This window comes from Phaseolus vulgaris, chromosome 8, assembly GCF_051622355.1.
Source record: "Phaseolus vulgaris cultivar YP4 chromosome 8, ASM5162235v1, whole genome shotgun sequence".
Taxonomy (NCBI): Eukaryota; Viridiplantae; Streptophyta; class Magnoliopsida; order Fabales; family Fabaceae; genus Phaseolus; species Phaseolus vulgaris.
Window position 1 is genome coordinate 16502565 of NC_143505.1, and position 19032 is coordinate 16521596.

Consider the following 19032-nt stretch of genomic DNA (forward strand, 5'->3'; position numbering starts at 1 on the left):
TTATTATTTGGTTTTTTCAAGAATATTGAATGATTATGATTAGGATATGTTAGTCTTCTTTTATATACTTTTGTTATATGAAAAAATTATTTTAATATTTTATTCATGTATTATTTATATTGTAAATTGTGATGGTTGTATTATATGTAGGAATAATATCTAAAAATAATTAATATTTTTTATTTTGATCCTCTTTTTAAAATATTTGTATTATTTAATGTTTGTTGTGTATGTTTAAATTTATATTCTTGAATTACTATAAACTTTATTAAGACCAGTTAGTGTATGGAGTGTTAGGGTTTCTTATTTTATCTCTAAATACAGTAATGATTTATTTATTTATTTTTCTTTCATACTATTTCTTCTTCTTTAGTTCAGTTCCGAATATAAATTTGAACTATTTTATATTAAAAATGAATTCATCTTTCATGAATTTAATTCATTTCATAAATACTAAAAAAAATCAGTATTATTTATGAACAACGTAGGAACATTACTCACAGATTCTGAATCCGTAGATAAATTCAGCATTACCTACCAACAACGTAGGAACATTACTCACAGATTCTGAATCCGTAGATAAATTCAGCATTACCTACCAACTACTATCATAATAATTATATACATAATATTAATAATATAGGAAGAATTATAAAATCATAATTAATATTCATAAATAATAATTACCATAACTAATTTATACATATTATTAATATTATAAAATTAATAATATTAATATAATAATTTAAATAATAAAATTAGTGTTATATTAATAATATGAATAATATTATTAATAATTATATAGTATTAATCATATTAGTAATATAATAAAATTAATAATATTAGTAATAATAACATTAATAATATAAATACTATAATAATTTTTTTTATAAAATTAACATTATTTATAATATTAACACTATTTATAATATTTAAAAATATTTAATACCATTTAATAATATTTAATAATATTAAGAATATTTAACAATATTAATAATATTTAATAATATTTAACAATTTTAATAATTTGTAATAATATTTAATAATAATAATATTAAATATATGAATAATGTTATTAATTTTTATTTTATTATTATATTAATTTTGGTAATTATACTCATAAGTATAATAATAATCATAACATGACAACAAAACTTGACTGTTGTAATGCTTAAAGCTTCTATGGACATTTCTCAAGGGACTTGATTTCAAATCTCACCCATTGCAGTTTAGTATAGATTTAAATGAAACTCATTCATCACAAAATTTTGATTACATAAATTATAATGATGATATCTATAGATTTAAATATTTGTAGCTTATTTATATAAGGATTAGGAGTTTTTATAATTAATTGTATGTGTCAAATTATTTAGTATTCATATATGTTGTTTGAAACCTTAAAAGTAAGTATCGTGTTGTGTAAGTTAAAGTAAGGAGTGGAATTAGTACTTTGGGAAGTGAATTTATTTCAACTTGAATTTTTGAGCGGTAGTAAAATGAAGTATAGCAAAGAGTTGTAAATAGGATGGGTCAAGGGTGAGATTAGAAAGTTTCATTTTCCTCTTTTCTAAATACTAAAAAAAAACTTTCATTCTTTTATCTAGTCTCACATTTTATGGGTTCCTTTTATTTTTTTGGGTTAAATATGTTTTTTGTCTTATGTAAAATTGATTTTTATCCCTAGTTCAAACTTTAGACATCTTTGGTACTTATAGTAAGAAAACTATTGGAATGCATACTTACCAGTTCTTCCTCTAACGTAACAAATAAATTTATAACGTGGAGTCTATAACACACAAGTCCTAAGCAAATCCTCTAGGGACTAGATAGTTCTCTATGGTTGTCCATCATTTGAGGATGGTATGTTGAACCATGTCCGAGTTTAGTCCCCAAAACTTCTTGAAGTGTTTGCTAGAATCTAGAGGTGAATCTGAGATCTTTATCTGAAACTATGCTGGAGGGTACACCATGCAATTTTGACTATCTCGTCTATATAAATTTAAGTCAATATATGCATAGAGATTCTGAAATTTATAGGTAGGAAGTTTGTCCTTTTTGTCAACCTATCCAGTACGAACCAAACAGAGTCATGTCTCCTCAAAGTACGTGGTAAGTGGGTAAGAAAATACATTGACATGTTGTCCCACTTCCACAATAGAATGTCTAGTTAACTTAACATGCCTTTAGGACGTTGATGTTCAATCTTTGATTTTTGACAAGTCAAGCAAGCAACTACAAACTTGGCTACATCATTCTTCATGTCATGCCACCAATAAGACTTCTTGAAATCTTGATACATCTTGGTCATTCCTGGATGTAAACTGAGTTTGCTTTTATGACCTTCAGATAACACTATTTGCTTTAGTTCAATATCCTCTGGTATGAATATTCTATTTTTGAATCTCAAAATACCATCCACTCCTAAAGAGAACTCTTTAGCTTTGTCAGTATTTAATAAGCTCATGATGTTCTTCGATTTTGAATCTTCCAACTACTTCTCCTTAACCTTCTCCAGAAATTCATTAGTTATAACAAGTGTATTACAACTAATGCAATTTGAAGACATGGAAACCTTCAAATTCATGCTCTTGAAATCTTCAATCAATGTTAGCTCTCTAATCATAAGTGATGACATTTGTATCTTTTTATGACTGAACACATCTGCAATAACATTTGTCTTCTTATAATGATATATTAGCTGAAAATCATAGTCTTTCAAAAATTCATTCCACCTCCTTTGCCTCATATTAAGCTCATTCTGATCAAACAAATACCTCAAACTTTTATGATCATTGAACACATTAAAACTAACTCCATAAAGAAAATGTCTCCATATTTTTAAAGCAAAGATAATTGCTGCCAATTCTAGATCATGAGTTGGATAGTTTCTTTCATACACCTTTAACTGACGAGAAGCGTAGGCAACTACTTTCTTATTTTGCATCAGAACACAACCCAATCCCTGATGGGAAGCATCACCAAAAGTTTCAAAAGACTTATTGGTATAAGGGATTGTCAATACAGGAGTGTTAGCCAACCTTCTTTTGAACTCTTTAAAACTTCTCTCACATTGTTCAGTCCATGCAAAAGGATTATCCTTTCTAGTCAATTAGGTCAAAGGAGCCACTATTTTATTTTAGAAAAGCCTTATATAAATCTCCTTTAATATCCTGCTAACCCACAAAACTTCTAATTTTTGTAACAATTTTAGGACGTTCCCACTGAAATGCAACCTCCACTTTAGAAGGGTCTACTGATATTCCCTGCAGAGAAAAAACATGTCCTAAAAATTGTATTTCTGACATCCAGAAGTCACATTTTGAAAGTTTAGCATATAATTATTTTTCTCTCAAAATTTTCATGACAGTTCTAAGATGTTTTGATGTTGTTCCATTGTACGAGAATAAATTAAGATATCATATATGAACACTACCACAAACTTATCAAGAAAAGGTTTGATGATTCGATTCATATAACCCATGAAGATAGTTGGAGCATGGGTCACACCAAATAGCATAACCAGAAATTTATAATGATCATACCTTGATCTAAAAGCAGTCTTTTAAACATCTTTTGCTTTCACTAAAATTTGGTGATAACCGACATATCTATCTTAGAAAACACACAACCCTACATAAAACTCAAAATAATGTGACCACATCACCTTCATATCCAAATCATCTATCCTAAGATTTTATCAAAACATAAATAGCTTCCCTGTAAATTTTTTCTTCAAAAAAACTTCAAAATTCAGGCAAAAAAAATTATTCAAAAATCTAAGAACCTAGAAAAAAATATTTAAACATAACAAGTAATAATATTAATAAAGAAAATTATTATTATTATTATTATTAATATGGTTATTTAAATTTAAATTAATAAATTACATAATATTAACCATTTTAAAAATAAATTGTGTTTACCAAATACTTCTTTACTTATTTCGTTTAAATTTTAATTTGAAAATCGGAACTTGTTTAGTAAAAACAAATTAACTTAAAAATTAAATTTTAAAGTTTCAATAAATTAAACAAATCATTTTATTCAAAAATAAAATTTAATATTTATTTCCTTGTACCTCGTACTATACTATGTATATTATACTTTAAAAAAATGATAAAATTTATAACAATATAATACTAAAATAAGGAGGGATCTCGTTTCCAATGATTAACAAAAATAGTATAATTCTTAATTAATATTTATGAATATATATTTGTTATTGCCGGTTGACTCAGCCGTTGTTGACTTCAAAGGCAGGTGGTGACTCCTCGTATTTCGGGTGGTTTCTGTTCTCCCTTCAGGTGATAGAGAGTGGCTCCGTTGAAACAGAGGAGTCCCTACCTATTGATTGCACTCTGACGATCAAGTCAGTACTGGGCTAAGAAACAATAAGTATGTAAAACAGTTTCAGTCTTAGAAACGACGTACCTTTACTAGAGATTTTAACTCCCTTTTTATAGGTGGTTTTTAGGTTAACTTCCTTATCCCACCAGGACCTTTCCTTAAGTGGAATTCGGATTGCTAGGAGGACGTCCTATTACGTGTTGCACAATCTTAGCGCAACCGCCGCATAAGACTTTCCTCTTCTGGAATGCATCTTAACACTATGGTCATTAGGGTACCAACTCATGCACCAGTGTTGTGGGGCCATCTGTTCTATAGGTGCCCTAATTATTCACGTGTCATGAATGCAGTATTCCCTGGAAACCCTAGCCCTCATAGGCCTTGATGCCTCCAGGGAATACTTACTTGTGTTAGACTTGAATGTACTATACACACCACATGCATGGACCCTCCCGTGATTTATGTCTTTCTTATATCTAGATGTCAACTCATTACCATTTCGGAGGGCCCGCTTACGTGGCCCATCATCGTGACCAGACTGTTGGGTTTAATAGTGTCAAAGTTCAAGAGGGGGTGAATTGACCTTATAAAACTTTCGCGCAGATTCAAGTTTTATCACAGTACACAGAAAATAAATTGATTTAATTAGCAATGAACAGATTTATTTTTACACTGTTTATGTATTAAAGCTTTTATACCAGTTAAGAAATTCTTGAAGTTATGCAGATTGATTTGCAAGCTATACACACACTGTTTTTAAGAGGATATGATGAAACACAAAAATCAGTGACCTTCAATTTTTAAGCAAGTGATAACGGTTCAATTATTAGCTTGGCAATCAATTGGGTACCCTATCACAATCAAACTGTTCCAGTTGTAATTAACAGTTCATATATCTTCTTAACAGAACCAAACTGATTTTCCAGAAAATAAGAATGGAAGGAACAAGCCCAGAAAGAACATATTTATTATTAATTGAACAGGTTCAATTTTAGACCGATTAACAGATAAGCAAGAAATCAAGTGCAGGGATGAAGAGAAATGAACACACAACAGTTATACTGGTTCACTCAAATGACCTACATCCAGTATCACATAATCCAAGGTGAAATCCACTAAACAAACGTACCAAACACACTTACACAAGAACCTTGGCACACTTGCTGAAAATCACAATTTCAGCAAACACACTCTTCAAGAAACCCTTTACAAGAAATGAAATATGAAACAAATAAACCTGATAGAGGATGCAAAAATCTGCCTTAGACCAGTAGAACAGATTGCTCACACAGTAGCAGCACCTCTAACCAAGCCTTAGAGCCAACCAAGAACAAGCACACTTTTGATTTGTAAAACCTTTCAAGAACACATGTTAATTCTCTGTTGTAAAACTTGTTTTCTCAATTGTATGATTCACCTTTAAACGTAGGAACAAGTTTTCTTTTTATAGAAAAACAACTTATAACAGATTTTCAAAAAGCAGTTAAAGCTGTTATAAAAAGAACAGATTGAAAATAAAATGAACAGATTTATTTTCAAAAGCAGTTAGAGAATCTGTTATGTGAAGGAGACTCCGTCAACCACTCTGGTGCAAGGACAAAACAAAAAAAAAACCTTTTAAGATAAACATGACACCAGACTAAAAAGAATCTATTCATTTACAGATGAACAGATTTATTTTTCAAAACAATAACAGAAAAGACTTAACTATTGAAACACAGTCGTTTTGAAAGAGTGAAGACTTAGTCAAAATACTTTATGCACAAAACCTGATTTTTGAAAGACTTAGTCAATGCATCAGTTTAAAAAAGAATCCATTCATTTAGAAAAGAACAAATTTATTTTTATGCAGTAAGGGTGTTTTTGCAAAACATGTGAAAAATAGTTTCATAAAATTTGTGCTTGCTCTTATCACATGGTCAGGGGTTAAGACGCGAGTTACCTAGCAAAAAGCCTACTCTAAACAACCTCTAAATTATACCTAAGACATTCTTAAAGCAAATGTAACTACACATGAAATGTACACAAATGGCTTCATCAAACACATGTCTTGAAGGGGCACCAAATACTGCACCAAATACCAAACCAGAAATTAAAAACCTGTACTGCACCAAATACCAAACCAGAAAATTGAAACATTGCATAACATGTGAATCAGTTTTAAGGTGTAGAATGTAACTTCCTGTTTCATCTAGCTTCACCTAGCATGGTGAGCTATTTTTCTCCCCCTTTGGATTCATCAAACAGCATTTAAGCATAGAGAAAGATAAAACAAAAACATAACCATAACAGTCCAGAAAACAAATGCAAATTGTTCAACATTACAGAAATATAAATTGATAAAAGGAAAGCATGGAAAACAAGAAACTTCTAATCTTTGTAATATAACTCCGCAAGCTGTAACTGAACTCCTTCAATTTGATCATCAAGGTGCTGAAACCTTACTTGAGTGGTTTCAAAATATGTTCTATGTTCTGCTGTCATGGCATCAAGGCGATACAGAACTTGCCTTTCAAACATAGATAAGGGTTCACCTCTGTATTCTGGAGTTTGATAGGCAACAATAGCATTCTGATGAGTTGCAGTAGCCTCTTCATGCACTGATTGGGGAGCTTGTGAATCTCCTTTGATTTCTACAGATGGAAAGCTAATCCTTTGGCTTCCAGCATGATCAACAGATGGTTCTTGCCCGTAGGAATGATGGATAACATAGCATGAGTGTTCTGCAGCTTGAACTGTGTCATCTTCCATGGGAACAACCTCATCTCCATCTTCATTGTTGAGGTTTGAGGCTCCATGTTCTTCTTGAAGATCCTTACCTTTGAGAATCACCCAGCTGTCCTCCACTTTATGAAACTCCATTTTTGTGAGAGTTGAGTTATCAATCTCACTCACAACTTTGATGATTTCATTTCGCTCATTAGAAGTGTCAATGCCAAAGTAGTAAATCAATTTTGAAACAAATATTGTTAGAATGGATGGCTTTAAACTAGAGGGGGTGAATTGTTTAAAGATAGTTTTCGCAATCTTTTAAGCCTTGAATGAAAATATTTCGCGAATACCTTGATTGAGAAATTAGTTTTTCAAAACACAAAGCAAAAAGCACAGCAACAGTAAAACAATCGGATGTTTCGCAGAAACAATCGGTTGTTTATACCAGTTAACAAATATCAAAAATGAATTTAAAGAGTTAGGGATAGAGAGAATGCACACAGATGCTTATACTGGTTCACTCCAAACCCAGAGCTACATCCAGTCTTCTCAGAAACCTCTAAGGAAATCCACTAAGCAACCACACCTTGATCACTTACACCACAACCAAGAAAGTGACATTGATCCCCTCAAGACACACACTTCTCTTGGCCAACACACCAACACTAAGATTGCTGATCTTGATCCCCTCAAGAACACACAACAAATCTCAGCAAACACACAAACGAAACTTGTTCAATAGAGTACAAGGATCAATCACAAACTCTAAGCAATCTCAACTCTTTGAAAAACTCAAAATTTGTATTCAAAATCTTGTTACTCAAATCTGTTTTTCTGAATATATTCAAAGATGTTGTTTGTTATCAAATCTTAACAAACTCTTTAATTGCATTTAAAGCTTGGTCAAAGCATTTAAAGACTGAAGCGTAAGCAATTAAAACATTTAAAGCTCAGCCAAAGATAAAACAGTTTTTATGTTATGGTACCAAAATAAACAATCGGTTGTTTCCTCGAATCAATCAGTTGTTTTGGTTTTAACAGCTCAACCATTTGAAAAACAGTTTTCAATCTTTTCTAAAAACATCTAAGTATAAACAATCGGTTGTTTCGACAAAATAATCGGTTGTTTTTAACTTAGTTTGAAAAACATTTTTCTTTCAAAAAGATTGAGAATGCCTATGCTTTGGATTCAATCAAGGGGTGGATTACATATACTCAAACTACCCCAGATCCTAACTAAGACAACACAGCAACAACAATCACAACCAAGTGATGTGATTCCACTAGCACAATTAGAATGATTCTTGACATTCTTAGGAATCATCTTGAGTTGGTTATGAGATAGGCACTTTATCATAGAATTGGATCAAGGTTCTATGAACAAGAACTCACCAAAACTAGTACCAAAACACAAACTCATATGGAAGTTCCAATTATTGTCAAATTGAACCGATTAGAATGGAAGGAAAAGCAATTGCACCGATTAAACAACACAAAAACTGAAATGCACCGAACAAAAGACTAGAATTGGAGAAGAAAAGATGAAGAACAGCCAAGAACACAAATGCACCGAAGCAAAACTAAAACTAAAAGAACTAAAAATACCAAATAGAAAATTCAAGAGAATCAAGCTAAGACATGACAATTAAAAGAGAAGGAAGGAAGGAGAAGAGAAAGCTCATGAAGATGGAGGAATGGTTGGATGATCACGCCACTAGGAGGATGGAGACTCCAAGATAAGTGTGCAAGCCGCCACTTGAGGTAACCATTGAACCATCAAGATAAGACTAGTGAAGAAGGCACAAAGTTCTCCAATGCTCTCTCAAAAATTGAGTATAGTTTCTCTAATTAAAATTCAAATCTGAAAAATACAAGGGCTGCACCTTAATTTATAGCCTAGAGGTGTTGAAATGTAAAGCTAATCAAATTCAAAATTCCCCCCAAATTACATGAAAGTGGCGCCAACTATAGACATGAGGAAGGTGTGGCTTCCCCTCTCACTTTGGCACCTCCCTATTATTTCTACACCCCCCTTACTAAGCTCACACTCTTTATTTAATATTCATACCTCCTATAACTATCCAAAAAGCAATTCACATGATGCTTTTTTATTTATTGTTTGGCCTTGCCCCTCATTGTTTGGACTTGGGCTTGGCTTGGCCTTTTTTGGGCTTGAGCTTTGGGCTTGAGTTTTTGGGCTTGGGCTTTGCTTGGCCTTTTTGGACTTGGACTTCAACTTTTGCAAAGATTAATAAGAAGAACTTTAAGTGTGAGGGCGAGTGACCTTGTCCTTCATTATTAAAGGCCTCCTTTATGTGATTCTCATCACCAAGGCTTCAACATCCTTCAAAGGGTTTAGATTCTTCAAAGCTTGAACACCACTTGGTTCAACAAGTATAGCATAAGGAAAGCGATAATCAGTTAATCTTTTGGATTTCAACATATGCTCATTGATGATATACACCCAGTCAACCTTGATCAGATTCATGATGCAGTATAAAAGGATTAAATCCTCTTCATGTAAAACAACATGATTTGTACCTCTAGGGATGAGCTGCCATGCTATGATGTAGGCAACAGGTCGTGGTGTTAGGTTCAGATTACCTGCATGGAATCTGCTTATGCTTTGGGTAGGGTTCCTCATACAGCTTCTGTAATACTGAAGTTTGTTGAACTCCTGAATCCCACTTGTGTTCCCTTTTCCAACCTTTAGACCAGAATATTTGATTCCAGCCACTGAATTCCATACTTCACTGGTGACCTTCATTTTGATTCCTTTCACATAGGATACAATGTTCTTTCCATCCAAAGTTAGATTTGTGTAAAACACCTTAACTAAATCAGGGTACACATTACCAGTTAATTCCAGCAGCTTTTTTCAGATTCTGGTACTTCAGTGCAGACCTTGTTTCAGCCAATTTCTCATATTTCAGCCAGTTGAAATCCGGCACCTTGGGTATGTTAAATGGTGAGAACCGAAAATGGGCAACCAATGTGGGTAGCAGATGCACGAAGATTTTATGCTCTGAAATTGTATCTCACTAATACTCGACCTGATTACATACAGATTATTACATACGGATCAAAATCCGTATGTAAAATCAATATTACATACGAATTTTTTCCATATGTAATTACATAGCACCATAAAATAAAATTAGCAGTGAATGGGATTTGAAGCCAGGTTCCTTCAACAATCCTTCAACTACCAAGTAAAATTTAACCACTACACCAAACAAATTCTTTAGTTTTATTATGATTTTTATTATACTTATTATTATTAATAATACTAACAATATTAACAATATTAATAATACTAACAATATTAATAATATTAATAATACTAACAACATTAATAATATTAATAATACTAACAATACTAACAATATTAATAATAATACTAACAATATTAATAATACTAACAATAATAATAATACTAACAATATTAATGATACTAACAATATTAACATATGAATCACATTTAATTTATCTATAATCTACTTGAATCTAAACATAATTTATTATATTATCTATTAGTATGAATCAAATTTAATATATGTCATACTCATAGTGATCATATTACCTATTACATAAAAATAAACTATCATATTAATTATTATTTTACGATCATATTGACTTAATTAAGTTCATTATAGGTAGTTGGTTTTACTTGTGTGTTATAGTAAAGAATATTGTCAACAAACAATATTATCTTTTAACATAAAATGATGACTTTTACATTAACTATTAATTAAATCTCTAATACAGATTACTAGTTAGCATATCATTATAGTTTAAACTATATTAATTATTCCATAAATCTATGTAAAAAGTTGTTACTAAATAACCCTTTCTACTAATATATAAATCATAATGACAAAGTGATTAAATAATTTATAATTTAAAATATTTTAAAAATTATACATTATATCAATTTTAATCTATGTAAGTAAATATTTGAAAATAAGATTTTTTTTATCGACAAAGAATAAAAAAAATTAAACAAAACATTTTAAGGATATTTCAATCCTTATACAAGAATCTCAAATCAGAAAAGAAGTGTAAGATACAAGCACCTATATAGCCATCTAACAAAAACTTCACAACTACCTATAATAACCTATATTTGAAAATAAGATATCAAATAATTTTATATTAATATATATATATAATATGAAAGTAAATTTAAATTTAACCATGAGTTTTAAAAAATTAATGATTAAATAAAGAAATATATTAATCAATATATATGTATTTATAGTATTAAAGTTATATTAATATTATATAATTTCTTCCTTTTTCTCTCTATCTATCTATATCCGGATAAAAGTAATATTACTCAAGTCAAATAAAACTACTATACACACACAATAAATATCTAAATGTATATTTATATCAAAATTAATATTAATAATATGAATATAATATTGATAATATGAATATAATATTAATAATATGAATATTAATACTAATAATATTAATACTAATAATATTAATAAATATTAATAATATGAATATAATGTTAATAATAATATTAATTATAACATTAATAAATATTAATAATATGAATAATATGAATAATATTAATAATAATATTAATAAATATTAGTAATATGAATATAATGTTAATAATAATATTAATTATAACATTAATAAATATTAATAATATGAATAATATTAATAATAATATTAATAAATATTAATAATATGAATATAATGTTAATAATAATATTAATTATAACATTAATAAATATTAATAATATGAATAATATTAACATCCAGATTTCAAAATTCCTTTTGAGCAACCATCTCTTTTATATTGTGACAATGACTCAACAAGATCCATTGTAACAAATCATCCAGTGTTTCACGAGCGTACGAAACACATAGAAATAGATAATCACATTGTTAGGAAAAAAAATTAAAGAAATGTCTCATACATTTGTTTCCCATTTCTACCATAGAGTAATTATCTGACATTTATACCAAAGTAGTCTTAAAGTCTTAATCTCTCGAGAGTATTTGTTCCAAGCTGGATCTCATCAATATTTATTTCCCATCTTGCAGTGGGTAACAAAGAATATGGATGGATACAAGGCCTTCTAGAAGGAAATTAATATTAATTTTGTCTTATCTAATTTTTAGTTGTTTCTATTTGTACATATGTCTATCTTTTATTTTGTCTTTTCTAATTTTTAGTTGTTTCTATTTGTACATATGTCTATCTTTTATTTTGTCTTTTCTTATTCTAACATTTATTGACTCTTTGTTTTATTTTTTGTCTTTAACTAGATATATTGCTGGTGTATATTTACTATGCTTTGATTTAAATAAGGAATATAAAATAGAAGATATATTCTTTCTCATATCCTTTGTCTTTCTTCTTCTCTTTTGTTCATCTCAAGTTTTTTCATAATAAAGAATAAAATAAGAAATAAAATGTGTAAATAAAAGTATCTCATAAAGTAACATTATTTTATTGTAGAGGCACTATATATCTCCATTGTATCCTTTGAAGTCTTCACACCAGCCTTCTAAGTAAGCATATGCGGTGAAAAAAATTCTGCAGAATGGCTTTTCGCATCAACCAAACTTTTCTTTTGGGGTTTTTATGCATTGCTTTGCTTTTTTCTTCAGGTAAAGAGAAATAATGGCTTTTTATCTCTTAAGTTGCAGTTTCAATCTAACATTCAAGTGAAAAAATGATTTTTTTGTCTTCTCAGTGTTTCTAGTGTGCTAGTGGGAGATAAGCTTCTGGATTTTAGATATGCATGACCCAACAAGTTATTTTTTTCAAATGAATTTTAACTTTTTCTAAGAAATTTATAAAGTTGCTGTTAATTTCTTTTCATTAAGGTATATCAATTTTAGACACATGGGCAATGTAATCTTGAGTTAAATCCTAATTCATATTCTAAGATGGTATAAAATCTTGATATTATTTTTATAACTCCATTATCAGATCCACGTATCAGAAAAGTAATTTATTTTGGTGGAGACATATGTATAACTTTTTTTCCATTTTTAATATATTTGTGGTGAATACAGGATTAGCACAAGATTTTGATCTCCCAGGAACAAAATGCCAAAAAGGGAAATGTGTTAGTAACACACAGTGTGCTCAGAGCTGTGTTCGCCAGGGTTTCAAGCGTGGGGGTACATGTGAAGGAGTGGTTCCTGGGATTATCATATGCTGCTGTTTCACATAACTTAAGTCTTCCGTCAATGAAAATACAATAAACTTTACATCCCAACTTTGCATTCAAACTTTGATTAGTCAGAAATTTGTGTATTGTGCTTGAATTTGATTATCCATATTCAATTTGAGATTAATCTTCGTCATTTCCCTTCTTTCGTATTTTAAAATATAATTATTTAATAACATAATTAAAACTAAGCGTTTTATTTGAAAATTTATATGTGGTCCACAGTTATCATTTTAACTTATTATTGTGGGTAAATTCCTTATCTAGCACCATTTACACTTTTATTTCCCTAACTAACACCCTTTTGTTTTTATTTCCCTATCTAACACTCTTTTGTTTTTATTTCCCTATCTAGCACCCTTTTATTTTTTATTTTCCTATCTAGCATCATTTCAAAAATAAATTAAAAAATAATAAATTAAATTTTTTTGATAATTTTAATTTTGAATGCATTAAAAAATAAATATTTTTAATGTTTAAAATAGTTAGAAATATAATTAATGAATAAAGAAATGTGTTTTTACAAAATAAAAATAAAAAAGTAATAAATTTAAAATGTTTAGTTTAAAAATTATTTTTTTAAGAATGAATAAAATAAAAAATTAAACTCTACAACAGCATAAAAGTTGAATATATAAACATAAATTAGTATTTATTTTTAATATTATTGATGATGTAATTATGTTAATTTCAAGTAAAAAATACAGGACATAATTATAAAAAAAACAAAGTTAAATAAAGACTGATATGGACATAAAAAGAACAACATGATCGAGAAAAAAAAATGTTCATATTGTCAAACATCAAGACACACATAAAGAATATGTCCCAACATTACTGGATTGTGCATTTCTCGTCATTAATTATGTTTCATTTCGCACAAACTATTTAATGTACCATTGAAAAAAATATTAAATGAATTATCATCTTTAATTTATTTTCACTTTTATGATCAACATATATTTATTTAGTATCGTCTTATATCTCTTATATTTATCTTATTTGGATTTATGTTTATATCTTTTATCTTTATCTTAATTTGTTTTGCCTTTATTTTATATCTTTTATGTTTTTAGTTATTATTATTTTTCTACCATTTTTTTTTATTGTTGTTGTTTTTATTTTCTAGACTCTTTTTTTTTTTTTCATTTTTTGCTTCTCATTTTTAAGCATTAAGTGTAACATTTGCATTAGTTTTTCTTTTTAAGATTTTGCATTTAGGATAAACACTTCAATATTACTTGTGTATCCACTATTAATTAATACTAATTGACTTTGGGTTTTTTGTAATTATGTCATGTATTTTTTACTTGAAATTAACATGATTACATCATCAATAATAATAAAAATAAATAGTAATTTATGTTTATAGATTCAACTTTTATGTTGTTGTAGGGTTTAATTTTTTATTTTCTTCATTCTTAAAAAAAAATTAAACTAAACATTTTAATTTTTTTTATTTATAAAAACTCATTTCTTTATTCATTAATTATATTTCTAACTATTTTAAACATTAAAAATATTTATTTTTTAATGCATTCAAAATTAAAATTATCAATAAATAAATAAATTATTATTCATTTTTTTATTTTTGAAATGGTGCTAGATAGGGAAATAAAATATAAAAGAGTGCTAGATAGGAAAATAAAAACAAAAGGGTGCTAGATAGGGAAATAAAAACAAAAGGGTGCTAGTTAGGGAAATAAAAGTCTAAATGGTGCTAGATAGGGAATTTACCCTATTATTGTTTCATTAAATTTTTAGGTGATATAAGTTATGTGTGTTTTCGTTCCTAATACATTATGAATTTCATCTTTAATTTAAACTTTAACTCTTTAAGAAAATTATTGAAATAAATTATTTTTCAGTTTTTTCTAAATGATGAACGAATCTCCAATGTGAACTAGACTATTAAAACATTTCATGTTAAATCATTGTTAATGTAAATATTATAATATTATAATACAATTTACGTTAAAAATTCGTTTTTTTTTTAAAAAAAATTAAAAATACTTATAAAGTTTTATTTTAATAGTTTATTTACTATAATTATGAGGAGGTTTAAAGTTTGATTTGAGAGAAAATCCAATCTTACATTACAGAACACTAGCGGGAACACAGGCATTATGCACCTGTGCAAACGTATGAGAGACACAATGATCATGTTATTGGTTTCAAGATATTTGAGAAAAAAGATATATAAAGTGAGAAAGAGCGAAGAGAAAAAAATGGTGATAAAATAAGCAACCATCCGTGAAAATTCAAGAAATTTAGATATAGAAAATTAAATTAAAAAAAAACTGCTCTCTACATTCAAAACTGCTTCTGATAACTGTTTTAATATATTTTAGAAAAAATAATAAGAAATGACGCAATATAATACAGCGAAAAAATTAAATATTGATATAAAGATAAAATAGGAAAAAAATTCAGAGCAGCTAAAAAAGAATCTCCTTTATATATAAGTATAGATGAAGGAAAAAATATTTAATTATATAATTAAATGTTATTAAATAATTTATATTATAATTAAAAATTAATTTATTGAAACTAGAGATTAAGGGTTATCTAATGTTATTTAATAATTTTTTGTTCCATAATTTGTTCACCACTTATTCCGTCTACGGAAAAGTGTAGTTAAATTTGCTAAACACTCCAAATTTGAAGTTCCATAAGAAAATATAAAATAATTAAAAAGATAAGGAAAATTAATAGTATACCTTTAGCGAAAAACACGTTTTTTTTTTAAATTCAGGTAATTATGAGTAACACTAAAAGAGTGCTTAAACTTTTTTAACATCAAGTTTTATTTTTAATTAGCAAATAATAAATTAAACAGAAAGGGAATATAGAGTTCAATCCTTTTAAAAAAAAATACCATTCATTTTCTCCAAAAGTTCTATAACGAATGCAAACCTAAATAAGCTTTTTGAAACCACATAAATATCCCTAAAGATGAAATACAAACCAATTTAATTTTATTTCTAAATTAGTTTTTATTATTTTTAAATGGTTTTTAAATTGGTGTCTAATTAGCAACCAAGGTTTTTACTACCAATTATTTAGATTTTAAATTTGGTAGCAAAAACTTTGGTGGCTAATTAGACACCAATTTAGAAACCATTTACCAATAATAGAAACTAATTTAGAAACCAATTTTTTTAATCTCTAATTTAGTTACTATAACAACTAATTAATTTTGGTCTCTAAAAATTAGTTTATATTTCATTTTCTTGTAGTGTATCAATTGTTTGTTACCATATTAATACAAGTAATTGGATATTGGACCTAATCTGATAAAGAAAAAGACACCTATGGAACCTTGTTTTTTAATCAAGCCGATAACTACACTTGAACCAAAGAAAAGATTTCGCATGCATCTACTTTTGCTTGATTGAACATTGTCTCATTCCTGTGTTTCCAAATGCACCACATGATTGAAACTCACACTCCTTTCACAACTTATTGCCTTCTTTGCTAAACCAAATACAATGAAATTGTTTGAAGTGTTTATTCAAAACAAAATGATTTACGGAAATGATTTACGGAACTAACCCCTATCCATTTACTGTATAAATTCCAAACAAAATTGCAATCGGACATGATATATAAGAGATGGGAAGTCGTTTCCTCCTCGCTCCCACATAAAACACATAGAGAATCCACAAGATAAATCGATCTTCTAATCAAATTTTGCTTTGTGGCAATCCTGTCTTGCAATGTCGTCCAAGCAAAGCATTGTGTCGAGGGTGGGATCAACAGACCCCACAGGACTCTCTATACACATCATCATTAAAAGCACATGAGGTTGAATTGGAGAGGATTTTATAAACATTTTTGACAGAATACTTACAAGTTTGCGGGTCTCTCCATAGTCATTTGTTATTCCAGCCTGATTTCAAGGTTTGACCTTCTAGCATAGACATAAATTCATCTACTTGAAATTTTTCCTATTCAAACCATTCTCTTCTCACTTTAATGTGAAGTAAATTTAAAGCAACGTATAAAAAAAAAAAGAGAAATAAACGTTCTTTCAATCAGTTAATAATAATAAAAAATTATATAAAAGAATTTACGTCAATTCTTCTTACTTGAACCCATATAATAGTTATAATTATTTTTTCTAAATATTCTATTAGTTATCGCTGCAACCAAACTTCTAAATATACTTTTATTTTCACACCCAGATAAATGTATCAAACCTAAACTGTTAAAGTACAGAATGTGTTTGATCTATCTAAATATTTAAATAAAATAAAATTAAATATGGTGAAGAAGATAAGTTTTTTATGGTTATTGTATTTAAAATATATTTAAATAAATCTTCTTATCTGTTACATTAAAATAATAAATGAATTATTTCAAAATTTATATTTAAAGTCAATAGTGTGTATCCATTCAAACTAACCTAAGGACAAATTAATTTACATATCGAGTCATGTTATAATCAATTTATTTGTCAAAAATGTCATAGTCTTTTATGGTAAATCTATGTTGAACCTTTCCAAGTATGAAGAGAGAGGGGAAGGATTGTTTTTTTTATTTGTTTTAATGATTTTGTAGTGGGGGAGTGGATGAGAGAGGTGAAGAGTTTTTTTCATTCTTCACACAAATGAAGAGATTTGTGGGGATTCTTGTAGAATTATTGTATTTTATCTAAATACCTTGTGCATGCATTTTATTACAATATACAAAATTAAATATTACATAAATTTATTTATAATTTCAAAAATATTTAATTATATTATTAATAACAACATATAATTATAAATAATAAAAATAAATAAAATAAAATTTTAATATAAAAAAACATATATAGTTATATAAAATAACAAAATGAATATAGTAATAAATACTATTTTCATAAATTTTAATATATTTAATAAATTTATTACAATTTAACACAAAAATATTTTCTCCTATATGTTTTAATTTTTTATTAAAAAATATAAGTAATTATGAATATTATATATTAAAAAAATTTAATTAATTCAAACCTATTAAAATAACATAATTCATTTTTTAAATATTTATTAATAACAAGGATAAATTTGTAAACTTATAACAAACCATCCTCACAAATCCATTCCATCCTCCTCAATCCAAATAACCTCATATATTTATTTTTTCGACTCACATTTGTTTATGTGGAAACAAAATTTCTCACATTTAAAGTAAACATTTTAAATTTTTTATTTTGTATAAACTCAATTATTAATTAATATGATTCTTAATATTTATCAATATATATCATAATATATCACAAATTAATTTACAATCACTATAAAAAAAATTCATTAAATAAAATTTAATTTTATAAATAAAAAAACATTAAAATCAAATTGAATTCTTTAATATTCATTGAATATTAAAAAATCATTAAATAGAAATTAATTTTATAAATAAAAAAATATTAAAATCAAATTGAATTCTTTAATAGTCATTAAATATTGATATTAAATGTTTACATAAATTTTATTAATAATAAAAAATTATTTTAAATACTAATACATTTTTAATTTTAAAATAATATCTAATTTAGTTAATATAATAATTAATTACTATTTTTTTTTAAATTAATTTTTATTTAATGATTTTCTTTGTTAATATATTATTTTTGTTGACTTAACTGAAAAAACGCATCTCTTTTCATTTTAATATTATATTGTGTCATAAATTTTATAAGTTATAGAATACAAAATATCCAATATATAATGAGTAATAACTCTCGGTAGCCTTTATATATAGTGAGTGGGATATGAAA

At 27.4% G+C, this 19032-nt stretch overlaps 1 long non-coding RNA gene across 1 annotated transcript; it reads left to right on the top strand.

Annotated features, from left to right (window-relative positions):
* The first annotated feature begins 12585 nt into the window (after positions 1 to 12585).
* LOC137826036 (uncharacterized) lies at positions 12586 to 13404 on the top strand. Its single transcript, XR_011083396.2, has 2 exons — positions 12586 to 12699; positions 13111 to 13404. It is a non-coding gene; the product is annotated as an uncharacterized LOC137826036 (long non-coding RNA).
* The last annotated feature ends 5628 nt before the right edge of the window (positions 13405 to 19032 follow it).